The 27,611-nt window shown below is 47.7% G+C and overlaps 1 long non-coding RNA gene across 3 annotated transcripts in view; it reads right to left on the reverse strand.

Annotated features, from left to right (window-relative positions):
- Positions 1-20,984, reverse strand: part of LOC307193479 — a 264,881-nt gene extending 243,897 nt beyond the window's left edge. For all 3 annotated transcript variants that reach the window (XR_013830334.1, XR_013830335.1, XR_013830336.1), the window contains exon 1: positions 20,703-20,984. This is a non-coding gene — a long non-coding RNA (uncharacterized lncRNA). The remainder of the gene's footprint in view (positions 1-20,702) is intronic.
- Between the last annotated feature and the right edge of the window lie 6,627 nt (positions 20,985-27,611).

Genomic DNA, 27,611 nt, shown 5'->3' on the forward strand with positions numbered 1-27,611 from the left:
ACAATCTAATGGCATAAACCTGAGACGTGCAAAAGCAAGTCGGTAAACTATTGTAAAATATGGTAGGGAATAATTTGATCTTAGCTCTGGGCACACTAATACTTAATTGAAAATTGGTCTTCTGGGGTTTTGTCAGTTGTTTTATTCAAAACCAAAAAAATAAAAACCCCACAATTCTGCTACGTGTTCAGGAACATTTTCTAGATTATTCATTTCTACTTCTCTTAATACCTCACTGTTTCTACAACCAATATTTTCCCTTCCATAAATACACTGCTGCTTCATTGCAAATACCCTCCTGTAATGGAGAGTTTAGTATCATGAATTGAACTTACTCCAAGATTTAGCCATACAATTATAATCAGAATCTTACTGGGTCAACTCATATGAACACTTTTACAATTTTTGATACACACTGACAAGCGACTTTTCTAAAGGTTATCCCCACTTGCCCCCCACCACGCTGCACTCATGCCGGCATGCAATGTTATCAGTTTGGAATCTTCGCTAATTTTAAATGGCGATGAGTACAGCGTTCACGCGCATCTTTCTGATTCCGGGTGATGCTGAACATTTTCTAGGCATTCTGTCCCTCTTCTGTGATTTTTCTGTAGATGTCTCTCGTCCAATTTCTTTGGGAAGGCGGGAGGGGATGGCAGTCACTAAGTTCTCTTAACAATACATTTGAACTCCACTAGTGATTCAATCATTCTGGGAGTATTTACTGAACGCCTGTATGTGCTAGAAACTGGGAAGAATAGCAGGAAGAGTCCTCCCTCCTGTGGAGCTGACACTCTAGTGGTACTGGAGATATCTATTAAGTTAAGCTATCAAAATCTGGCTATGTTTTTTAGTAGCATTGCTTTCACCATGCAATGTGTCCCAAGCACAGAGCTTAGCTGCACTACAGGGCTCAGCACTGGTCCACGTGGGGCACAGCCCCACAATACACACACACTTACTTTCATTTTTTAACCAGCTACCAGTCAGGACCACCCCGCCAGTGCCGCATGAATCAGGTACTGACCCGCAACCACACTCTGCAGATTTTCCACACAGCTCCCACTCTGCTGCAGCAAACCACCAAGCAAGATCAGCCCTCACAAGGCGAAGCCTCAGAATCAGAACAGCAGAGCCTACGCTTTAGTGATTCGGCAGAAACAAACAAGAAGAAAACCAGAAGCTGCTTCTACCCCAAGGCAGCTGGGGTGCAGAGCTTGACCATAAGAGGCCTTACGAGTCCAGTCACACCTGAGCACCCCAAAGAATTCCAGGCCTTCTTTTTCAGACTTGCCAGGACGTGGGCTCCCTGATAAGGGCTCCCCCTGGCACAAGAACTAGGAATCCTCTTGTTCCACAAGCCCTGAGTGCGCCTCGGACAAAACAACGGGCATGTGTGCAGCGTGTGGGTGTGGGTGTGGAGGTGTGTGATGTGTGTGGGGGGGTGTTTGTGTATGTGGTCCGGGATGTATGTGGTGTGTGTGTGCGTGTATGTGTGATGTCTGTGTGTGTGCATGTATGGTTTGTGGTGTGTGTGCTGTGTGCATGTGTGATGTCTGTGTGTATGAACGTATGATTTGTGGTGTGTGTGGTGTGTGTGATGTCTGTGTGTGTGCATGTATGGTCTGTGGTGTGTGTGTGGTGTGTGTGGGGTATGTGTGATGTCTGTGTGTGTGCATGTATGATGTGTGGTGTGTGTGGTGTGTGTGCATGTGTGTGTGTGTGCTGTATGCATGTGTGGTGTGTGATGTCTGTGTGTGCATGTATATGTGTGGTGTGTGTGGTGTCTGTGTGTGCATGTATGATGTGTGTGGTGTGTGTGATGTCTGTGTGTGTACATGTGTGTGGTGTATGTGTGCTGTCTGTGTGTGTGCGTGTGTGGTATGTGTGTGTGCGTCTCTAACTCTGCCTCCTCCATCAGTGACCAGCTCCTGCTAGCGCCAAGTTCACTCTTCCTTTCTCTAATGGGACTGTGTCCTACCTCCACCCAAGGCTCCTGTGACACCACTCACCTGTGTCCTGTGTAGGGGCGGGGGCGCTTGATCTCCTGCCCCTGCTGCCGGCTCCCAACCTGAACAATCGGCCTACCCCTGTCCACTTCACTGGCGCCCATGTTCCCGCTGCCTCCTGTCACCTGGGCCTGTGTTAACTGGGCCTGTCTCTGTGATGCAGACCTCTCCTCTCCCACCTCTTTCCCCGGCCTCCTTGTTCTCCCTGGAGAACACCCTCCTCCTCCTGCCTTTTCTCACTCCCTATGATTCACTGCAATGGTGGGTGTGGCTGGCCTTCTCTTTAAATCCCAGTGCTGCTTCGAGGCCAGTAAGTGACCCTGTCCCCCATGTCACCTGTGTTTGCTCAGGCGGCCATCACAAAGGATCCGAGACTGGGGGACTTAAACAACAGAAACGTATCCCCTCCCAGTTCTGGAGGCTGGAAGTCCAAGATCAAGGTGTCAGCAGAGCTGGTTTCTCCTGAGGCCTCTCTCCTTGGCTGGGAGATGCCACCTTCTCCCTGTACCTTCACATGGTCGTCCTCCTGTGTGTATCTGTGTCCTGAACTCTTCTTATAAGGACACAGGTCCTATTTGATTAGGGCCCACCTTGTTTAACTTAATTACCTCTTTAAAGACCCCACCTTCAAATACAGATACATTCTGAGGTACTGGGGAGTGGGGCTTCAACATACAAATTTCAGCCCGTAACACCATCCATGAATATAACACTTATCAAGTTGTCTCTACATCACACCATATGGCCAAAACCCAGACCTCGCCCAAGTCTAACCCAGCACCCACTCGTCACCTCCAGTCCCAGGCTCACTGAGGGCCGTCTCCCTCCAGACTCCAGATCTGCATTCTCACAGGACTTTCAACCACTCACCTCGTTTACACCTCTGGCAGCCCTTCAAACCCCCCCTGCCTGCACTGCCTCCCCACCCTCTGTAGAATCCACAGCCAGTTATGTGTTCTGCCCCATTCACAGCCCGTGTTCCCCGTCCCAGCATCAGTGTTCAGCCAGTAAGGACGGACCCAGGCACACTACTGTTCACGGCCAGCATCCACACCAACCCGTTTGGATTTGTCAGTGCCGGAGACAAGCTTTCATTCTGCAAATGCCTGTCACTTCCTCCACCTACTACTTCTTCCCCCAGTTCTACCTCCTTCTCGGAGAACCTTCCCCCACCCACTCAGCCAGAGAGGAGAAGCCACCCTCTGACCTCCGGCCACAGGTGACTGGACCAATGGCAGGTACTGCCTTAAGAATTCCTCATAGAGTCAGACCTGTTGCCGAGTGCTGGGTACCTGAGCCGTAGGACTACACTGGGTCAGAGCCCTCCTAGGCACCACGGCAACCCCAGTCCACATCAGGCCCATGCGATGGGAGACAGGCCTTGCAAAAACACTCAGTCGACAAGGAAAGGAGTGAAGCAGACATGCCCCAGAGATGAGAGGGCGGAGGCCAGAGCCGCGGATGACCCCTCAGCTCCCATGACGTCAGCCTCCACTTCCACCGCCGGCTTCCGTGAGAGCGCCCTGACACCATCAAACAAATCCCTTTACTCAAGCGGAGTAGCTTTTGGTTTCCTGCCACCAAACCATCCTTGACTAAGACACCTTTCAACACAGCTGGCGGATCGTCCCCACTGCCCACTTTTTCATTCTTTTTCTTCTCCCGGAATCTGTTTGCCCGTTTCTATTGAAACAGTCACACCACACACACAGAGCCTGATTTTTCACTTGAACAAATGCTGCCTGGCCTGGTCCCAAGAGAACAAGCGGCAACCCCATGACTTAATCGCACAACAGGTGAGCCGGGCCGTGCCAGCATTGACACCAACTTGCCTCTGACCTGCCGGAGTTATTTGCCTGCTAGAGTTTCCTGACCACAATCCCGACTGCTTGGGTTACTTTGCGGAATATCCAGACGTTTGCAGCATCTGCGGCCCCACAGCAGTGGGAAGCGTTCAGCGGCAAGGGCAGAGCTGCGTGTAGGAACAGGGGTTGGGGGTAAAATGTGTTCAAGTGAACATTCTTCATCTCAAACCACTTAGCACTTCAGCAATGAGATTAATGGTTGCCATGGCAACTGATAAACCCAGGAGCCTAGGGAAGACGGCAGCCTTCTCGAAACTCCTCAGAACGAGGGGACTCTCTAAAATGCCAAGATCTGCCACAGGCCAAAGTCCTCCCTTCAGCTTTGGCCAAAAATAAACTTTCTCTTGCACATTTTATGATTTTTGGTAAAACCTTCTCTCCTGAGGAAAATCCACTTTTTTCTCTTGGTGTTTTTTTGATCCTACACTATTCTGCTATTCCTAAAGACAGGAAGTTCCTACAACATTTCTGGCGTTTTTCTGTCAAATGTTACAGCTTGGGGGGTATGGATCTGTTTCATTTATTTCTGTTCCTTCGGTCTCTCTCTCCTTCTTGGCCCTCACTCTCCTTCAGCCCTCACTCTCTTCCAGATAACACACTAGGCATCACATGGTTTGCAGATTTGAATGCATCCTTCTGGGAGCACCTCCAAATGAAAGCGACGCGCTCTGGCAAGCATTCAGCTCTAACAAATGGCAGGTCCTTTTCCCCGGTAGACAACACACAGCTCTGAGAACCACGGGTCATGAGACGAGGTGAAGCCACGGCATGTCCTTCCCCACAGCCTGTTCTCCAAGAGACCCCTCTTTGAAATAAAGGCTGGTCGCCCACATGAGAAAGGGTACCAACGTGTTCTTTTTGTTCATTAGCTTCTTTTGCTTTGTTTTCCGGTTGATTCAGAGAAGTGGTAGTGACTGTACGTACAGACATAAACTTCTACGGCACTCGTTCCATTAACGTGAATAAGAAATAAAGTGATAATTATGGGAACATGCTAGAATTACACCTGTCGTGCTTGATTTCAACTTGATCACAACAGGCACTGGCACCAAGGAAGGAAGAGAAAAAGCTGAGTGGGGCGTCACAGGCACACTTGGCGTAAGGGGCCCACTGCCTGGGCACCACCTTACTCCTCTCCTTGCCATTGGTGGCCTCGGACTGGGCTGTGATTCATATTCCTGACATAGAAATACGTGGATTTTATGGTCCATCTTGTATGCTCTAGAGGCTTTCCTCTATGATATTTAGAATTGATTTTGTCAGTTTTGATTACACAGTTCATAGTTTTAAGTTTTCAATAACAAAATATGTGGGAAATCCCTTTATTATTGAAAATTCTGCAAGAAAAATAATTTAATTATGGTGAGTGTGAAAGTTTCTGGCTTTTGTTTTAACCATCAAAGAAATTCATTTTTCATTTAGTTTTTGATAACCTGAGGTTTCTTAGAAATGCAACTATGTTCTTATTAGAAAACAGAGTGTACCATGAAATCTTAGTCAACCAGAATGCCATTTTCTGGTAGAGCAAGCATTAGATGTACCATAAGCACAGAGGACTGGGCTATGGGTCAGGATACCTGACAGTCAGTCAGGGCACCACTGCCTGATGGAAATACTCCTTGCAGAGACTCTGGTCCTGTTGTTCTAACTCTCTGTACCTCAAGTCACCACCTAGCTTCTCTTTGCTGCAGCACCACGATCAGCCCACCAGGAGGAAGGGCGTTGAGCAAATGACTGGTTCGGATGTTCAAACCATGTTACTTCAGTGAGCAATCATTAATAATTTCACCAACAGAGAAAGATGTTCCCCATATATTGTTAACTAAAATATCAGTTTGGGGAATTCTCTGGCGGTCCAGTGGCTAGGATTCGGCGCTCTCACTGCTGAGGCCCTGGTTTTGATCCCTGGTCGGGGAACTAAGATCCCACAGACCACAAGGCGCAGTCAAAAAAAAAAAAAAAACTGTTTTAAATTATCAGCTTGGAAAACAGTAAAAACACAGTTTTGTAAAGTGTACACCCCAGGATTGGGTTAGGGAAGAGGGTTGGGTGACAAAGGTAGACGTAAGGAGAAAGTACAAGGAGACGGTTGCAATGATCCAGAGATGAAAGTGGCTTGGTCCAGCACACTGAAGAGAGCTGTAAGTACACAAATTAGTTGAATTTTGATTCGTTGGATTACAGGTCACTGATATTTTAATATAGATTACATTAAAAACCTTATTTGGGCTCAAGTACAGCTCTCATTCACGTGCTTGGAACTGGATTTCAACCACTGTTAAATAGGAAGGACTGGCCAATTTGTTGTATCAGTCAGGAGAGGCTGGGTTATATACGTAACAAACAACCCTGTCACCTCTTTTGATTAAATAGCAAGCTTATTTCCCTCTCACTCTACTGCCCACCACAGATCGGCTCAGCATAGTCTCTTGAATCCAGGCTGACGAAGGCTCTATGCAACACACGCTTCCACAGTCACTACCATGGCAAGGAGGAAACCTGGTGAATTTTATCACTTCTGCTCACATGTAATTGGCAAAGCAATACTTGTTTCATTAATCAGTTTGGTCAGCAGGAGTCATTCCCCTAGATAACATTTAACTGATACAATCCATTTTCAGAACCTAAGAATTTGATGACTCCATTAAGAGAATGCCCACAGAAAGGTTCAGACAGCAGATCTGTTCCTTTATTTATTCCACATATGTAGATGACAGATAGATAGATGGATGGATATGTATGTATACATACGCATAGGTGTACCTGTAAAAAGCACAGACGATTGAGTTAAATTTTCATGGATCCTGGATGGACACTGAAGGAGCGTTTTCTGAGTAAATACTTCACAGAGCCAGAGTTGAGCAAAAAGAAGCATAGCTTTGAAACCAGATTGTCTTGCCTGTTACTTTCTCTAGAGACTTGCCAAGATGAGTGCTCACCCTCTCGGCCGCAGGATCCTCATATGTGAAGTGGATACAAAAGCTACCATGTCGCTCTTGCAAAATAAAGTACCTAAGAACATACTAGGTAGTCAGCAAATGGTAGCTGCTTCATCTTGTTTGCTACAGAAAAGTTTGTGATTATTTGCCTTCTATAAAAGGCATAGATAAACATCCCTACTGAGACTTCCCTGGTGGTCCAGTGGTTAAGACTTCACTTTCCAATGCAGGGGGTGCAGGTTCGATCCCTGTTCAGTGAGCTAAGAACCCACATGCCTTGGGGCCAGAAAACCAAAATGTAAAACAGAAGCAATATTGTAACAAATTCAATAAAGACTTTAAAAATGGTCCACATCAAAAAAATCTTTTAAAAAAAGCCCTACTAATCGACATTTCTGATTAAATAGTGATTAATAAACATTTTGTTTAAAATGTATGTTTGCATTCAAGACACCTCTGATTTTCTTACACTAGGACAACTCTGGCTATGTTCTCCCAGAAAAACTGATTCTGTTGAAATGTTGGAGATAGCAGTTCTACTTTCATCAACAAAGCCTTGGAATCACGAACGAATTTTGACTTCAAGAACTATTTATTTATACACTGAAATGTTTCACTTTGGAAACTAATGTTGAATCTTAAGATCAGTCAGCAATGTGCTGATATCCTACTTTAAACTGTCTAAGGTGTTAAAAGATTTTGCAGCACGTTATACCTGCAACTAATATTTTTATTCCATTTCGGTTAGTACTTTTGTACGTGTTAACACCTATTCCTTCTTTCGTGCAAGCTGAGCCTTCCATCCCTTATCACCCCTCCCCCACAATTCGGTAAGCAACGTGTTTCAATTGCTTGTTGCAATTTCAACCAGTCCTCTGCCTTGTGGCCGGTCAGTACTGATAATATGATATCCACCTGTAGTAAAACGGATCCCTTGATTTTCCCTTGATGATACACAAGGAGCAGGTCCAAATGAAAATACTTTCTGCTCTAAGTCTCTTATAGTGTTAGAGGTGCTTGCTTCAGATCCTGGAAATGCAAATCTTAATCTAGAATGAGCATCTATCTACCTCAGTCAAGACCCATGGGTATCCGACTGGAGCCGTGGATAACAGGCCACTACAATCCCCCTGCCAGCTACAGGCCACCGTAAGCAGTCCATGGCTGATTTTCGTCTCTGATGTTTTTGTTGACAAGCAGAACAAGCTTGTCACATTTTTAGTTTATGAGAGAGATAGCAGAAAACATCTCTTTTCTGCCCTCAAGTAGTAGAATGATGACGTTTTTATTTCTATCCAAAAATTCTTATGACATTAAACAGGAAATGTAACATAGTCATTGAAACAAATTGGAAATTTCTATGGCCATAACATTTGTGAGTTCAAATTTCATCAGAGCACAGAGAAATAGCGAAAGTACACTGGCAACATCTAAATGACACCTAATAAAGTGGCCAGAGAGAGAAAAGGAACATAAGATGACTTACTTATCCTACCTAATTCACTGTTTTATTTCAATCCCTAACTATTCCCAGTCAGCCAAATGCAGCCATTCTGTTCACCCTGAGTTTCTGATACTGGCAGCCAGTGTCATCTGGTTGTTAGTAAAGTCTTCTTTGGCTGGTCAGAAGTTTAGCAGGTGTGAAACAGAGTCCTGTTCCCTTTGCATTCTTGTCGGTCATCTGGGCGGAGCTAAGAACAATTCGAAAGATAAAAAGCACTTGCACTCACTTAGCTGAGTAGTGCCCTGTGTCTATACCCCAGATTAAATCTGTGGGCTTGTCAGGGATGGGAGAAGGGTGCTTGGGTCAGCTGCTCTCTTAAAGAATGAAAGAAATGCCCTGGCTCACTGTGGTGTGGGAGGATCCCCTCTAGCAAGGGTGAGGCTCATGACCTCTTCGACAGGCCCTCGGCTTCCCTGTCCCCAAGCTGCGTCCACGTGAACCTGGGCTCATCACTGTTCTCTTTCTCTAAAACTAAATGTTGAAATCTGTGCTGGCACATACATCAAAGGGTCCCACTAATTACCCCCTTACTACACAGACATCATATAATGAAAAAGAGTGAACTATCTGGGGGACCAGTGGCACTCTGTAGGGTTCTATCATGAAAAGAGATCTGAGCCTTTAATTCATCATCTCTAAACCGGGGTGAGTAATACCCACCCTGCCCACCACATACAGGTGATGTAAGGATCCAATCTAATGAGAACACAGCAAATAGGAACACGTTTGGGAAACTGTCAGACCTCGCCCAGATGTTAGCCAGGATTACTTAGGCCTGAGACATGCAGTAAGCTTCAGATGACTTTTTAGCCAAATTTACTACAAACATAGGAAATCTACTTGGGGTGTGATAATGCTTTTTTTTTTAAGATTTTTTTTGATGTGGACCATTTTTAAAGTTTTTATTGAATTTGTTACAATATTGCTTCTGGGTTTTTTTTATGTTTTGATTTCTTGGCCACAAGGGATATGGGATCCTAACTCCCCAACCAGGAATCGAACCCGCACCCCCTGCATTAGAAGGCGAACTCTTAACCTCTGCACCGCCAGGGAAGTCCCTGTGATAATGCCTTGATAAAGCAAAGTAGCAGGATTACAGGATGGGGGCCTCAAGTTTCCTCCACTCGGGATCAGCCCGTCTGAAGCTGTGAAAGCTCACGGGGCAGCGCAGCGGGGGCCCCGCCCACTCTTCCCTTCCCCCCCCACCGCACTCCGCCCCCTCGCAACACGCGGAGGGATGCCATCAGGACCACAGCCTCTCCCCATCCTCTGCTTGGTCTGTAACCTCTTTCAACACTGAGACCTAAGTGGGGAGCCTGGGTCTCATCACACAGGCCTCTGACAGGTGGTCCACAATTGAGGGGGACAGCCAGTAGAGAGAAGAAAGGGACTCGTAAGCTCCCCCAAAATCACCAAGGCCGAGCTGGGGAAGATTCCCTGTATCTCCTTCCATCCAGTCCCCAGATGGCCCTATGGGGACATCCCTGTCCCTACAACAGTCTAGATTCCTCATGAACCGTCCACCCACGAGTCAAGCATGTCTGATACACGGGCAGGTGCAGGGAGCACACGGCATGGACAGCGTCCTCTCTCGCCCGTCCTGTGTTTAACCTCCAGCACGCAGAAGAAACCAAAGCCACAGCCTCTGGGCCATGAGGAAGACCAACTGCTTTCGGCCCCACTGCTCCTCAGCCCAGCGGGGCACTGACTCTGTTAACACAGACATTCTCTCCTCCACCACATTTTGTTGTCTCGGGGCGTGTAAGATAGGATTCAGAACCCCTTGCCCCACTGTAAAGTGCAAGTGACTCGCCACTAGCCAAGAACTGGTGTTAATTACCGTTGATCCCGGATGAAGTTATAGACCCAAATTTCTGAAACCTCGGCCCTAAGGAGGAATGAAGCTTTACCCAGAGAAGATGACATATAAAATGGGTCCCTGCCCAGAAGAGCGTACACACTAACATGTATACAGGCAGGAGCAAAACATGTTTTTCCCATACGGCATGTTGTTGAGAGCTTGCTCTTAATGGCATAAATCTTTGTAAATCCTCCAGACTGAAAGATGAATTGAGGGAAGCGAGCGTGTATAGCAGGAGGCATTTCAGGCTGCCTGTGGGTAATGTGACGAGCCCGGAGCCTCAGACGGGAGTGTCCGTGTGGAGGGTCCCCCCAGGAGAGGCAGGTGTTGCTGCTGCTGAAGAAGGCCTGTCCCCTCTGAGAGCCACCAGGCAGCCCGGCCCGCGGTTCACCTCCTGGCGTCTCCCCTTCCCAAGAAGAGCATGCTGGTGCCAAGCAGCACTGTGGCGAGGCCGGGCCTGAGTCAGCATTGTGTCCCCAGCACCTAATGCCAACCCAGGCACACACATTGCATGAACAGGTAAATTAAGTAATGCACCTGCAGAAAACAGCCCTCCCCAAGGAGCTTCCGTTCCAGGACAAACATGAGATGCATCCTCGGTCACTTTTATAAATGAGTGTCTTAATTGTGTCATGCTCCCAAAACGTGATCACTGAGTTACAGTTTGTTCAAGCTGAAAAGAATCTTAGAGATTGACTAGTGTGACCATTTCCTCTTCCCCATGAGAAATCTGATCGATTCCACTAAGTGGGGAATATCTCAATTACTTGCCAAAATAAAACCTCAGTAACCCAAAGGCAAGTGACTTGCCCAGGGTAGCATAAGGACAACAAAAATCTGGCTAGACCTCAGGATGGTCTTCATTAAGAGGTTTTCTCCAGGTGTTTACATTGTAAATTCTACAAGGTCAGGGAGTATATCCGTTGGTGAGAAAGAGATCAGCTTAGTTTGGGTTTTTGTGTTTGTTGGTTAGTTGGTTGGTTCTGTTATTTTTTAAGTTATAAAGATATATACCTAGCACCAAGCAATTCTTTTAAATTCTTTTAAACTTAACATTTACTGAATAGCTGTTACCTGTAAGGTGCTCCAATAGGTGCCCTAGAGGGATTCAAAGGTGAATTCAGTATCCCTGCCCCCAGAGGCTCTTGATTTCATGAGAGGTCAGACAAACATGTGCAAATGATCCTGATACAGCCCGATGCGGGGTAGACCCTGGCACCCACTATAGTGGAGGACCAAGGTTCAGAGAGAAAAGGAACTGGAGGGACTGGGCCCAGCAGGTGGAGAGGAAGGAGGTGACCAGGCCTTGAATGGTGGATGGAGATTCAACAGGCAGATGGAAGACAGCAGGCGTATTTCTCATGAAGGAATCAGCGTGGGCTAAAGCAAGGGACAGAAGGAAATACTTTTTATTTTGCACCAACGGTGTGCTGGGCACTTTAAAAGTAGAATCATTTGGAACTCACAGCAACCCAATGAATTAGGTGCTTCCGTTTTCCAGAGAAGGAAACCGAACCTTGGAAGGATTAATAATGTGGCGAGTGAGAGTCAAGATTATATAACACACGTGGGGCAAAGCCAGGCTATAAAGCCCCGAGGGGCGCCGCCAGCGTCATGCTTCAGCCACCGCAGGAGGCTGCCTCTCTGGGGGAGGGCACATTTCAGGGACAGCGTGGCTGGTTCACGGGACCTGCGAGGAAAGTGGAACCAGACTGGAGAATGAGGAAGATGAGAGAGGAAGCAGGGGGAGAGGAGGAAGACCGAGTAAGGGCTCTGTTTCTGCTTGTTTTTTAAGGTGGGGGAAATCAGAGTGAGGCTCAGGGGAAGTGGGGTGGAAGGCGAGGAGCAACAACAGAGCCAGATCACAGGGCGGGGCAGACGGCAGAGCCTTGGGAAGAAAAGGAACACCTCCTGCCCAAAACAGGATGAAAGGAGAGGAGGATGAGAAAAAGAAGGAAGGAAGGAAGGGTGGAAGGAAGGAAGGAAGGAAGGACGGAAGGAAGGAAAGACAGAAGAAAGGACGGAAGGAAGGAAGGGTGGAAGGAAGGAAGGAAGGAAGTGTGGAAGGAAGAAAGGGTGGAAGGAAGGGTGGAAGAGAGGGAGGGAGGAAAGGCGGGAGGCTGGAAGGGTCTCAGCAGTGCCGAGGGCTGGGTTTCTCAGCCAGCCTAGTGAAGAGGTCTATTCCGGGACAGGAGGTGAGCAGGGTCAGCTAGGGCTTGGGCAGAGTGGAAATGATGCAGAGCAGCTGTCGTGGGAATCTGATAGGAGCTAAAAATGGAGTTCAAGGAAGATGGCCATGGGCGTGGGGAGAGTCCGACGGCAGGAACGGGCAGTGGGTCCGATTACTTTGGGAGCCCCGAGTCTCTTCAACAGAACTCAGCAGAGTGGGATCAGGAGAAGATGAGAGGGTCGTCCGGGAAGACACAGAGGAAGGTCAAGAGGGAAAGGGAATCGGACACTCTTGAGAACTTTGCCAAAACGGCTTTACCAAGGGGCCCAAACACAGCAGGGAGGGAGGGAACAGATACAACCAGGATGGGTCCAAGATGCCCTAAAATAGGGAGGGCTCCAGGGGCCACAATGAAGGCGAAGAAGAGGTTTCGTGGGAATGCGTGAACGGACAATGGAAGGACATGTGGCCGGGGCTGTAGAGGCCAATTCAGAGATGAAGATCTCAAAGGTGGCGCCCCCTGAGGGGCGATAAGGTCCAGGGTGTGGCCTAGGAGAGAGATGCAGGAGGTGAAGGAGAAGCCGAAGGAGGACGATGGGAGGGGAGGAGGGTGGGGGTGGGGCAGGAGGAGCCACTTGCTGACGTCATCCGCCAAACGCACAGCAAGGAGAGAGGCTGAGCACAGGCTGGACGGAGACGAGAAAGCAAAGGAGGAGCTGGCTTATTAACAGGGACATTCAGCTGCATTTCTAGTGAAATAGCATCACGACCAGCGCTGTTCCCCACCCACCCCACCCCTAGAAAGAAAAAGCAAGTAAAACAGGCTTCGTAGAGTTCTCCCCGAGAAGCTGAGATCCAGGAAAGTGCGCGGTGAGAAGGGAAGGAGGCTGAGGAAGGGTATAAAGCATCGTGGGTGGCAAACTGCCGAGGCTCAGAGCCTCAGGTTTAGAAAGTGTCTACTTCTTTGACCTTCTGCCTTAGACAAAGCCAACCAGCCATGTATCCTGTGTCCAGAGTGCAAGAAAAGGGGCCTCGGGGCATCCCACCCCTACTCACAGCAGGAGCTCCAGACCCACCCCCACGGCTGGCTTCCTCACCAACTGCTCCAGGCCTTCAGGGCCACTCCCCCCAGCCCAAGTTCAGCCTTTTGACCTGGAAACAGGTTTGACTCCACCTGGTTTGACCTTGGTCCTCTCTTGAACACAACTGGAGACTCACTGTGGCAAGCACCTGCAGCCCTGCCGTCCTCGCCTGCTTCAAGAGAACATTTAGTAAAGGCTAACGTTTGCTGGCGCTTAGTTCCTGCATGGCATGGGCTGGAGAAGCCCGTGGAAGTCATTCCATTCCGCTGTGATTCCTCTTATAACATTTCCACCCAAAAATGCCCCACTGCTGCGTCAACACCCCAGAGCCTGGAAACTTGCTCTGCGTGACACAGGCCGCCTCGCTGCTGAACGGCTCTACTGGAAACTTGCCGTTCCCAAATCTTTCTTTCCTTCACAGCCATTAAAACAAGCCACATTCCTTTCCCATCGGATAGGAATCTGAAGACAGCCATCACATCTCAACGGAGCCTCCTCCTTCCAGGAGAAACAGCACCAAGTCTTCACACTTCTCATAAGACACCAGCTCAGCTCCCTTCACCACCCTGCCTGTTCCACCTGCCTGTGTGCTCCCCACATAACCAGCGGCAATGCTGCGAGACGTCTGACGGTGGGCCAGCCAGTTCCCAAGCCCTTGCTGCACGTTAACTCGCTGAATCCTCACTTCAGTGCTGTGTGCTATTGTTGGCACCGTTGTTATTCCCGTTGTACACCTGAGAAAACTGCGGCAGGGAGCAGTAAACAACGTGCCCAGTGCCATGACCAACAGCAGAGCCAGGAGTCAAGTCCAGGCAACCGGATGTGCTCATACCCCCGTGCCAGTGGCTCTCAAAGTTGGCAGCCACTGGAATCACCCTGGGAAGTTCTAAAAACTACCAAGCCCACGATCAACCCCAGAGACTGATTTACTGGGCTGTGGTGATCTGGGCATCCCAAGGTTTCAAAGGTGTCTGGTGATGGCAGCATACAGGCAAGGCTGACGCCGACTCTGCCGTGAGACGACGGCACCCCCGGCAGTCTGGCCGGTGCCGGCTGGGCTGGATTAGAGGGGAACGATGGAAATTTCCAAGCTTCCCTGGTGGAGGATAACTCAGGGACAGTCCCAGACGTGGGTGACGAGAGCCAGCCTTGCAGGAAGGCTAAGTAAACAGTCACTCAGCTGCTGTGAGTTTAGACACACCGGGAGGCCCTCATTCTCAAAAAAAAAAAAAAAAAAGATAAGAGCAAGAAGACACAAAGCCTCCCTGGACCGGACACTGGCCTCAAGGGCTTCCTCTGGGAAGGACTCATATGGATGACAAAGCCCACCTTGGGCCCAGAGCCACCGTCTCCTCAAAGGAGCAGCTTCCTCTGCAGCTGCCAACTTCCTGACCTCCCCTCAAAGCCAGAGATGGACGGAGCATTTACCCTCTCTTCACTGACTTGTGAATTCACTCGAGGAAGCACTGGGGCTGCTGGCTCCAGAGGCCAAGAAAAGCCTGGATACGTTCTCCAGCCCCGCCTCCAAAGGGCCCTCAGGACACTTCCCATCCATCAGACGTCCGCAGTGGGCTCTCCCACTGTGCCCCTCTTTCCCTCCCCTGTATTGTCTGTGGCCCCTAAACTCAGGTTATTTCTTTTGCGGGGGGGGCATACCACACTGCTTGCAGGATCTCAGTTCCCCGACCAGGGATCGAACCCGCACCCTCGGCAGTGAAAGCACAGAGTCCTAACCACTGGACTGCCAGGAAATTCCCAGGTTATTTCTTTCTAAAGCATGAGCGTGTTTCATCAGTTAAAGATTGGCCATTGGATGTTCCCTGGTTGTTAATGGAAACTTCCACATCCCTCAGTTCCTTGAACTTGCTCCTCCCGGACTGCACCACAGTGCCAGGGCATAGGACAGCCGACCCTGAGCTGCCCGCCGGGAAAGGGTGGCCCTTTTCCTCCACCTTGCCTCCCCCTCCTCCCTGCACACCCCAGACGGGTAGGGCGACCTGAGGGGGAATAAGAGAGCGACTCCCCTCACCCCCCAAGCCCATTCATATTTAATGCAAACATCTGAATGCAAATTAACTCCACTTTTGTTTTACTCCCTTTCCTCCCTGTCCCTCTCTAATGTAAACCGCCTTTCATCCAAGACAGGTGCTTCCCTCAGCTAGAAACATGGAGAGAGGCACAAGGATGGCGCTGCATGCAACTGGAGCAGATCCTATAGCTCCAAACTCCGTATTTTTAGGATATTTCCAAATGGGAATGTGTCTCGGGGGAATTTATTCTCTGTGGAGGTCACAGTGACTCGTGGGAGTCTCAACCTGGGAGAGGAATTTTGTAAACAGGCATAGAATACTAGTGGCCTGGAAGCCCCTAAAAATAATCTGTTCCCAAACCTGTAAATCCTCTTTTTCTACAGCTGAGAAAAAGTGGAGGTTTGGTAGACAGCTCTGTTCCCATCCCTCCACAGTCTATGACCCTGTGGCTGTTTCCTGGTCCGTTGTCGCCAAGGCTGAGATGCTTTGGGTTTAAAGAAACGGAGGAGTGGGGAAAAAGGAGAGCAAGAAAGGCAAATATTGATATAAATATATCTATTTGTTTGGGATGGCAAAAGAATAGGTAGTTGCTTGAGGAGTAAGAAAATTGGACGGCTGTGGGATATTTGTTAATGAGCTATTTACGTTTCTGATAAGAACGTAAGGCTAGTGTAGAGTTCATTCACTGTAAGGGGTATAGCCAATAGAGATACTGGCTAGGGCCATATTTTTGCAGAAAAGAGAGTAATGGCAAAGAAGCAGTCCGGCAAGTGTCTGTTTACTGTTGATTGCATTTCATTTTTTGCCTCTCTCTGTGGGTGCGTGTACATGCGCGCACACACAAATTCAAGAGCTGTGAGCATTCTCCTGTGTGAATGGTGTGTTTGTGCATAAACAATGTCAGGAACTGGGGCCAGAGAACAAATCTGTTGACATAGTTCTTCCCAAATCCTCACAACACATCTGAGAGGACAAAGACACCGTAATTCTTTAAGAAGTGCTTTTGAAACCAAAACACTAATTCAAAAAGATACATGCACCCTTATGTTTGCTGCAGCACTTACAACAGCCAAGAGATGGAAACAACCTAAGTGCCCATCAACAGCTGAATGGATAAAGAAGACGTGGCATATATCTACAGTGGAATACGACCCAGCCATTAAAAAGATGAAATCTTGCCATTTGCAGCAACATGGATGGACCTTCAGAGTATTATGCTGAGTGAAACAAGTCAGATGGAGAAAGACAAACACTATATGATTTCACTATATGTGGAATCTAAAAAACTAATAAACAAACAAACAAAAACAAGTGAAGAAAAAAACAAACAAATAGACACATAAAACAGAGTAGTGGTTACAGGAGGAGGAGGAGGGGGGAGGGCAAAATGGGTAAAGCGGATCAACTGTATGGTAATTTTTGGTGGTGAGAGTGCTGTAGTATAGACAGAAGTAGAAATACAAAGTTGTACACATGAAACTTACATACTGTTGTAAATCAACATTACCTCAATTTTTAAAAATGCCTGCTAGATTTACGAGGGATAAATATCTTCCAGAACAAAGAGATAAAAACACCCAAACCAGCTAACTGGTACAGCCAAGGTCACACAACAAGTCAGGGGTGCAGCCATGGAGAGAAACCCTTCACTGCCGACTCCTCACCCCAGCGTGTATACTCGGTGTGTTCACCCATTCAGAGGAGGGGTGATGACCCACTGAGGTGAGTCTGGGATCACAGTCGGGGACGTTACTCTCCAGCTGTCCGTCGGGACATTTCAACAGCAGCATCAGGCAAGGAGAAGAAAACGGTGCAAAGAGGGATAAGGGAAAACGGAGCAAAAAAGGGCAGAATGACACGGGTTGTTCTCATTGTTGGATCCAGAGTTAATTTTTAAACTCCCAGCTGGAAAGTAGAATCAGTAACAAAGGCGACTTATGCAAATAGAAACTTAATTTGCACTCTTGACACTTTTTAATGGGAAGTGAGGGAGAGAGAATAAAACCCGAAACACCTTGATCTATAACCACAATAGAAATGTTTTCTTTGCAGACATGTGCAAAATAAGGGCGTTTCAGTGGAAATGAAATGATGCCTGAAAGAAAGTTAAGTAATGGCATCAACGAGCATGGATGATACTTCCTTCCACCGGAGGTTCACTCTACAGCAAGACTTGGCTAAAGTGGTACCCGAATCAGGCTTTGGGAGTCATGGAAACAAAGAGCAAATACTAACCTTTTATAAGGGCCTTTTTTTGCTATGGTTTAGTGGAATCAACTAGGTCACTATGTTATTTGGAATCTAAATGAGCAAAGGCTTGTATCACCTCCATAAGGTCATTGTGAAGAATTCATGAAGTTGTAAGGACTCATGGAGAATTTTAAGTCTCTCACACGAAGATAATGTGAGAAATACAGGATGATAATCATAAAAATAACTGTGGCTAGGCAGAGAAAGGGTGGCAATTGTACGCAGTGTGAAAAATCCTCAACCTAATCATATTTACGTCAGGAACACTAAGTATCATTTTGGGGATATTTACTCTAAAAAGTAAAATTCAGCCAGTTCTTTTTGGCTGGTGGAGAGGTCCAGCGCATACTGGGATTCTCAACTGGAGGGCACACACTCTATCAGAGGCCTATCTGAATCTGGAGATGGGGTGACAAAGGATGTGTAATTTGTATATTTATCAACAGAAAATACACATTTTAGAAGGTTAAAAAGCAAACAAGTGAACAATCCCGCCGGCTTAAAGCCTTGCTACCCAGCAGCGGTCAGGAACAGCGGCAGCAGCGCTTCCTGGGACCTTGTTTGAAATGGGAAATCTCAGTTCCCACCCAGACCGAAAGAATCCGAATCTGCAGTTTTCAAGATCCTCAGGAGATTCACATGCACATGAAAGTCTGAGAAAGTTTGAAGTCTAAAAAGTTTGCTGTGTGTCAGCCAACAAACTCACCGCACACCCACCATGGGGTATGAGAAAAGGAGCTTCAGTGCCAACAAGAATATTGGGGGCTGGATGGACAGTTGACAAAAGCCAAGTGGCTTTTCCATCTAGCCTCCTAAAACGAGCTGTCAGCCCCATTTCTTATTTTGTGCATGGTCCTAACTCTTCTTGCTCTTTGCACTAACTTTGGGATACATTCTATCACAAGTTGGCTATTTTCTCTTAAGTTACAGGATAGGACATTTGGCCAGTCCTTAACTATTATGAACATATGTGCCTCTAAGCTCTTCCTATATAGGACACATCTACACTTTTTGAGAAATTTCTACTAGGCAGGCTTTGCTTTTGCCATTTGTTATCTGTGCCCCATTGGCGTGTGTTAACAGAGCCACTGACAATCCTTTCAGAGCTGGGTAACCACACATCCCAGCCGGATGTACTCCTTCCCTATTTGGGGCTTTTCTAATCCTCACTACTATCAACAGGTGTTGTGGATATTTCTGTGCACAGGACTAACTTTCCCCTTTTGGGTTATTTCCTGGGGTTATACTCCCCCAAAATGATAAGGCACAGCTCCCGACTTTGAGGGTCTTTATGAGTTGTGCCGTGCAAGGGTGGCAACATCGAGGGTCCGAAAGGTGGGCAGGTGCCGGGCAGAGGTACCCCAACGTGCTGGATCAGACTCCAGGTACCCCGTCCCCTCCTCTCCGCCCTGCTCTCAGCGCGGTTGCTGGTCCTCATGAACTGTATCCAAGGTTTCCTCGCCTCCTGGCTTCCTAGAGGGCTGACCAGTGCAGGGCTCCAGGAGGAGGTGGGGGAATGGGAGGGGAGGAGGGGGACTCCGTCCCTGGCAGGCCACAGGCTGTCAGTTTATGTGCTCCCCAGCCAAAGCTCCCCTCAGGGGTCCTCTCTGGGCTCCGGGAACCCCTTCTTTGTCTTGGCCCTGCAGGCTTGGAGCTGGCCATGGTTTCCGACGCTAGCCCACATGCTCCACCTTCTCGTGTTGGTTTTCCGTAACCCTGCCTACACCTCTGTAAACAGTCTGCCATTAAGTTCTCCTCAATGACCTATTTAGACTACACCTTCTGTTTGCTGCCAGGAGCCTGAGTGATGTGCCAGAGGCTGGGGGACAAGAGCCAGGGGACCCTAACCAATGGGGGACGGGGCACGGGAGTCTTGCCAGAAGGTGTCTGCTAGGCTGCAACCCATTAGGCAAGGACACGTTAGCCAGGCATAGGGGGCAGGGGAAGGAGGAAACATCAGGTACAAAACAGAGAGTGCAGAGACTAGAGCATTCAAGAACCTCCTAGAGGGCTTCCCTGGTGGCGCGGTGATTGAGAGTCCGCCTGCCGATGCAGGGGACGCGGGTTCGTGCCCCGGTCCGGGAAAATCCCACATGCCGCGGAACGTCTATGCCCGTGAGCCATGGCCGCTGAGCCTGCGCAACCGGAGCAAACATTCACATAAAAATAAACAAAGAATTCTTACAACTCAACAATAAGAAAACAAACAACCTGATTTTAACAGGGGCCACCTCACCAAGGGAAATATACAGATAAGCATATGAAAAAAGCACATGAGAAAGTGCTCCACATAAAGCCATCAGGGAAATACAAACTAAAACACTGAGGTACCGCTACACGCCTACTGGAACAGCCAAACTCCAGAACACTGACACCACCAAATGCTAATGAGGACGTGGGGCCACAGGAACTCTCCTGCAGGCTGGCGGGAATGCAAAACGGGACAGTGACTTTGCAGGGCAGTTCAGCAGTTTCTTACAAACGTAAACATACTCTTACCATACGATCCAGCAATCACACTCCTTGGTGTTACCCAAAGGAGATGAAAACTTATGTGCACACAAAAGGCTATACAAGGATGTTTCCATCACCTTTATTCATAACTGCCAAAACGTGGAAGCAACCAAGATGTCCTTTGGTGTGTGAATGGATAAACTGTGACACATTCACACAATGGAATATTATTCAGCACTAAAAAGAAATGAGCATGAAAAGATATTGAGGCAACTTAAATGCATATTGCTAAGTGAAAGAAAATCTGCAAAGGCTACGTACTGCATGCTTCTAACTATACGACATTCTGGAAAAGGAAGAACTATGGAGACAATAAAAAGCTTAGTAGTTGCCGAATAAGCGGAGCAAAGATTTTCAGGGCAGTGAGAATACTCTCTGATACCGTAACGACTGACACCTGGCATTATGTCACCAGCAAAGCCCACTAACAATTCCCAGGAAATAAAAACAGACTCTGGGTAATAAAATAAAGTCTAACCTTTTCTTTTCCTTTGTGCTCAGTGTAGCTTCACTTGCTCACAGGGGGCCGTGTGCAGAGCTCTCACACCCGGCTCTTCAGACGACCAGAGTTCCTGACGCACAACGGCGGTACCAGCACCTCAGCTCGGGCTGCACAGGACACCGCCATTCAAGACGGCAGGCGGTACCAGCACCTCAGCTCGGGCTGCACAGGACACCGCCATTCAAGACGGCAGCCGTGAGCTGTCTGCACAGACGCTGCACACAACACGCAATCCAAGATGGCGACCGCACTGCGATCTGGAGCCAGAGCAGCTGTAGCGGTTGCGCCTGCGCCTGCGCCTACGCCTGCGCCTACGCCTACGCCTACGTCTACCCGGCAAAACCCCCGGCCCCGCCCCCTAACGGCTCTACGTAAAGCAGCCCCGCCCATGGCTTGGCGGGGGAGTGTGTGCTCTAGAGCCGGAGCTCACACCTCCCCGTCCTCTAATAAGAGAATAACGCTTTGCTCTGCTCTGAAGCAAACTCGCTCTTGTCCTGTTGGCGAGAGCACGGTACCAGGCAGGAGGACCCTTGTTGGGGCCCAATTGGAAAGGGTAACAGTTGTAAATTTGTCTAAACCTATAGAACGTACAACACCAGGCACAGTGCACCCTAACGTAAAGAATGGGCTTTGGGTGAGTGTGATGTGTCAGTGTTTTATTCATTGACTGCTAAGAAATGTACCACTCAGTTGTGGGGTGTTGACAGTGGAGGACGTCATGCGTGTGTGGGGCAGGGAACATCCGGTAAATGTCTGTACCTTCCACTGACCTTTGCTGTGAACCTAGAACTGCCCTAAAAATATTGTCTTAACAAAAAAAGGAAAAATAGTCTTATTCATAATGGAGGAGAAAACAAAGTATCTTTGAATAAATAGATACAAGAAACATAAAACTTTAAGTAAGGTATAGAATTTTATTAAATGACATAAAACAAAATGATCCTGGATGGGAAAACAATGAAATACTATGTATCCTCCAAAGATAATATAATGATTTATTAAGAGTTCCAATTAGGGGCTTCCCTGGTGGCACAGTGGTTGGGAGTCCGCCTGCCAATGCAGGGAACAGGGGTTCGTGCCCTGGTCCGGGAAGATCCCACATGCCGCAGGGCGGCTGGGCCCGTGAGCAATGGCCGCTGAGCCTGCGCGTCCAGAGCCTGTGCTCCGCAACGGGAGAGGCTACAACAGTGAGAGGCCCGCGTACCGCAAAAAAAAAAAAAAACTAGACACAATTGGAAAGTCTATCCATAGGACTGAATAAATTATAGCAAAGTTTTGTGTATAATATTATACAACTGAAATGATTTAGGCCTCAATATATTGATCTGGGAAGATAGCCGTGCTATATTGCTAAGTGAAAAACATTGCAAAATAATGGGTATGATATGACTCCACTTCTTTAATATAAAACAATATGACATATGATTTGCATTTCTGTACAATAGGAAATCAAAAAAATCACATCCAATTCTGCAAAGATGGAGGAGAAACTGGAAGAAAGGAGGGGAGAGGATTAAATGGGTTTTTTTATGCCGTTCTGTATTGTTTAAAATTGTTTCAATCGGACTTCCCTGGTGGCGCAGTGGTTAAGAGTCCGCCTGCCGATGCAGGGGACACGGGTTCGTGCCCCGGTCCGGGAAGATCCCACATGCCGCGGAGCGGCTGGGCCCATGAGCCATGGCCGCTGAGCCTGCGCGTCCGGAGCCTGTGCTCCGCAACGGGAGAGGCCACAACAGTGAGAGGCCCGCGTACCGCAAAAACAAAAACAAAACAAAAAAATTGTTTCAATCAACATGTGGTACTTTTATAATAAAAAAAAAATCATAAAAGGCCAAGAGACTTGTGTACCAGGTAGAAAAAGTTCTGCCTATTTTTTTATATCCACGATGAAAGAAGCAGCGCCAGGCAGAGGGAAGCTCCAGCCCCAGCTGCCCAGGTGGGGAGGGGGAAATGAAGGCCTGTGGCCTCCTTCCAGGCTTGCAATTTAGAGGACGTCCAAGCTGGCCGTCCTGCAAAGTATCAGAGTCAGTGTCCTATGGCGTCCCATAGCACCAGGCCACCAGTCCTAACACACCAGGGCAGAGACCTGTGACCAGCACCCAAATCCTGTTCTTCAACCAAGGTCACTGTCTTCACTCACAAGGTCACACTGTGGTCCCCATGCCTTTGGCCTCCAGGTCTATCTTCACCGGGAGAAAAGAAAAATTAAATCTTCAGCTCTTATAAACGACTCCAATAAACTCAAACTCGTGTTATGAAATTCCTTTTAAGAAATAAATAATTGAAACGTTGACACTTGGTGACATTTGCTTACTCAAATCTGCGTGTTGGTGAATGGCCTTGACTTCCGTTTCCGAGGAATCGCAGGTCAACCTGCTACAAACGTGGCTCCTCGTACACTAAGAAGGGAGGTCAGAACTCACAACTGCGCTGGCTTTTTAAAAAACTTTTTTTTTGGGGGGGTATTGCTATTTACCTCATCCATGTGATTATTCATTTGTTGAATTTAAGTGGAAGGGAAATTTGAGACTCACGCAAAGAGAGGAACCTTTTATGGAGACTTCCATCTGGGGAACAGATTTATGAGGCTTTTTGGGACCCAGAATAACTTTACTGTGATGAAGCACGAGGCAGGGCCACCCCTCCCCCCGCCCCAGCCCCCCACACTGAGCGCGTGGGGCTCGGAAAACCGAACGCAGAAAGATACCCAGATGGAAGGGTTCAGGGGCCATTCTGGTTGAGACCTGAATAAAGCCAACCTTTTTAGAGTTAAATAGAACTGAGCTATCCTTTAAGTGCTGAGCTTTTTTTTTTTTTAATGACCTCAACCATGCGGCTGCTCTGGGCTTTAGAAGCTCAGTTTGAAATCCAGGGAAGGAAGTGACAGAGCGATGTGGCAGGGCAGCTGCCAGTCTCCAGCAAACATGTGCAGGATGTCACAAAAAGGCACGGGAGCTCCAGGAGCCCAGCATCGTGCCCAAGTGGATCCTTCCCCTCCAAATCACGCAGTGGCGAGCAAACAGAAACTCAACGGCGTGACGTGGGCTGAAATTGAATTAAAAGTGGGCGATTTCATAGCAAGATTCAAAGTAGGAAGTAAGGTAGCTTTGCCACAAGTTTATTGTCAGAAACATCTTTCCAATCATTTTTTGTTTGGCTTCACAATACAATATTGAAAAGGGGACCCCAAAGTGCTCTGCTGGGAGACTGGAAAGCATTCGACCCCTCAGTGCTAAAGATGACGCAGCACGGGAAAGCAAGCAGACAAAACTGAAAGCAGGGGCTCGAACAGAAACAACAGGAGCCTAGGAGTTCCCTGGTGGTCCAGTGGTTAGGGCTCCTCGTTCTCACTGCCGAGGGCCTGGGTTGGGGAACGAGAATCCCAGAGGCCGCGTGGTGCATCAAAAAACAAAACAAACAAAAAAAGAAAAACAAAGAAATGGCAGGGGCCTGAGCCAGAAGCTGGAAGTGATGATCGCCAAACTATTCGCAGAAAGCAGAAACAACCTGAGTGTCCATCCACTGATGAATCAATAGACCAAATGGGATGTATTCATACAGTGGAATATGATTCAGCCTGAAGAAAGGAAGGAAGTTCTGACACACACTACACCATGGATGAACCTTAAGGACATTATGCTCAGTGAAATAAGCCGTCACAAAAGGACAAATACTACATTATCCCACCGATATGAGGTCCCTAGAGGTAATCAAATCCCTAGAGACAGAAGGTAGAAGGGTGGCTGCCAGGGGCTGGGAGGACAGAGGAATGGGGAGTTAGTGTTTAATGGGGACAGAGGTTCAGTTTGGGAAGACGAAAAGGTTTTAGAGATGGATGATTGCACAACAAAGTGAATGTACTTAGTACCACTGACCTGTATACTTAAAAATGGTTAAAATGATCAATGTTATGTTATATATATTTTAGCAGAATAGAAAATTAAGCAGGCAAGGCTCCATTTTTCATCAATTCAACAAGCACTCTTTGCATATCTATTCCATGCTAAGGACGCGTTCGAACAAAGCCACACAGTGAGAATACAGGATTAATAATCCAGTTCGGGTTGGCTCACGTACTGCCAAACGTCTCACTGAAATTGAAAGTAAGTCCACTCAATTCTTTAAATATTTCCACCCCAAAGTTCAGACTCCTAAAAATTACATGTTCCCAAAATCTGACTTGCTTCTGTGCCAGTTTAATTTCCCAACTCTCCTCCTGTTTGCTTGTGGCCAGAAATATGTTTGCAAACTATCGATTCACATGTTTTCAGGGTAGCGAGCTGACTCTGTGTCAGATATAACCTTGATCCCAAGCTCCTCCCAAAGACCCCGAACTATGGCTCCTCTGAAGCTCCCACTTCAGTCTGAGGGACTGGCCTGGTGAAGACAGCCTTCCTTTGGGTGGGAGACAGGGGACATAAAGACTCCTCGAGGGTGACGCAGTAGGCAACAGTAAGTTAAAAATAAATCCAGTTCTCTTTAAGTTTCAGTTCATTAAACAGTATACGGCAGTGAGTGCTGGTGAGGAAATCTAGACAGGCGTGCATTTCAATGCTGACTCTGCCGTGAAATTCATTATGTGATCTTGGGCAACGCAAGTTTCTGAACCTTGTACCCTCAGACTGCCAGTGGGGGAAAGAATTGTAATTTCAGAGGGCAGAGTTCTCAACAGGAGGGGCCTGGAGAGGGAGAGAGAGTCCTGCTGCGGGTGGAAGGACAGATCACAGTTGATACCATGACCAGTAATTAAAACACACTCTATATTCAAAGAGGGTCATTAGAATCACAGCTTTGGGAGGATTTAATAAGGACAGATGCAGAAGGCATCTGGAAGAATACCTAATAAGTAGCCAATATTATTAATATCAGCCCCCTTCAGGCCTCTGAACAAAATGCTTTTGCAAAAGTCCCTTCTGGTCAGGGTCTACAATTCTTTTTTGCTTCCCTTCAAATCTTCCCTTCAAAGCGACATACAATGTACATAAAATACGGGGCTTAGCCTTCATCACGCAGGTTTTCACCCGTAGGTGGCATTTCTTGAGCATCTTCTGGGCGCAGGGGACCTGGGTCTGGCTGAGGCAGCGGAAACCACACCGGGAACAGACGACTTGCTTCACAGGAGGTGGGTAGCCCCAGGCGTGCAGATGCAGCCCAGGCAGTGGAAGTCTGCTCACTCGCTAAGGGCAGAAATGACCACAGATCTCGGGGCAGGAAGGCCTTGGGAGCTTGTCCGCTGACTCTCTTGTAGCCGTAACTCATATTTCCTTTGCAGTCTCGCGTGGCTCACGAGCAAAGCAGAGTGGCAAAGTTAGCCCAAGTCACTAGGGCAGATCCTAAACATCGTTCTTGCCTCCTTTTAAATCCAGGACTCAGCTCAGGCCCTAAGGAGAGGCAATTTAGCATAATGGCAACAAGCACAATCATTAATGTTAGCGAGACATGGATTTAAGTATTGGCCGTGTCACTTAACACTGGGGTGACCTCAGTTAAGAACTTAACCTCTCTGGGGCTCCATTTCCTCATCTATAAAATAGAAAGGAAAAAAATATTTACAGTTCGTGAAGACTAACTAGGTCAGAGCACATAACACAAGGCTTAGCACATAGTAACTGCTCAATAAATAATCATGAATTAGGTCACACAGGAGCAAGACCCAAGACCCAACATTCATTAGCTTTTGCTATGTGACAGGTACTGTACTAAAAGCCTTACATACAGAACTACTATCTCAAGCTCCACCATAATTTTATGAGGTAAATATTATCTTTTCATAGATGAAGAAAACAAGGCTTGGAAAAATAAAACACCCTGAGTAAGACCACAGAGCCAGGATTCAAAGCTCAACTATAGTACTCGAAACCTCTCTTGCATCTCACCTCCCCTCACCAACCAAATGGGTGTGTCATGATAATGTCCACTCACCTCCCTCCAAAAGTATGAGGGTCCACTGGTACCACGGATCTGGAAGACACAATCTGTGTGAAGAGACAGACAATGCAAAGTGAAGCCATTATGAAAAGGCCTGGATCCTGCTAAGAGAGCCATAGTCTAACAGGAAAAACAGGCAGGACACACAGAACTAACCCAGTGCAGGAAAATCAGAGCAGGGCCAATGCAGGACAAAAGGACTTTGTTTTTCTTTTCCTTTTCTTTTCTCTGGGGGTGGATTAGGTGTTCGTACCCCAGACAGAGGGCCACATCGGTCATCACCCTGAAAGGGACTTTAAAAGAATACACTTGCTCTGACTTTATATTTTTTAATGTGCCGTTTCTCTTTTAAAAATATTTATATATTTATTTATTAATTATATGTATTTTGGCTGCACCGGGTCTTAGTTGTGGCACGCGGGATCTTCGTTGCGGCATGCAGGATCTTTAGCTGCAGCATGCAGACTCTTAGTTGCAGCATGTGGGATCTAATTCCCCGACCAGAGATCGAGCCTGGCCCCCTGCACTGGGAGCACGGAGTCTTACCCGCTGGACCACCAGGGAAGTCCCACATTTGCTCTGACTTTAGTTCACTTTGGCTCGAGAAGCTTTATGAGAAATAGCTATAACATACACATATACCCTATTCACTTTGTATTTGCTTCAAATTATGTTTCACTCGGACAGTTGTGCATCCTGAATGAGTTGCCATTTACCTGTGGGGCAGCAGGGAAGTCAACAGGACTGGCTTTGAGGGGCCCTCCTGCTCCTGGAAGGAGGAGATGGGGTGGTCCTTTGCACGGCAGACCTGGCAAAGACAGAACCCAGGGCCTCGAAGCCAAATGGCATCAGAGTGAGGAGGGTCCCCAAAGCCCATGGGTCCAACCCCTACCTCCACCCCAAGCCAATGCTTGCAGCCCCTGAGCAGGAGAGGTTCAGCGACCCTTTAGCCTCTGT

This window comes from Stenella coeruleoalba (assembly GCF_951394435.1).
Source record: "Stenella coeruleoalba genome assembly, chromosome: 10".
In the NCBI taxonomy this organism is placed as follows: domain Eukaryota; kingdom Metazoa; phylum Chordata; class Mammalia; order Artiodactyla; family Delphinidae; genus Stenella; species Stenella coeruleoalba.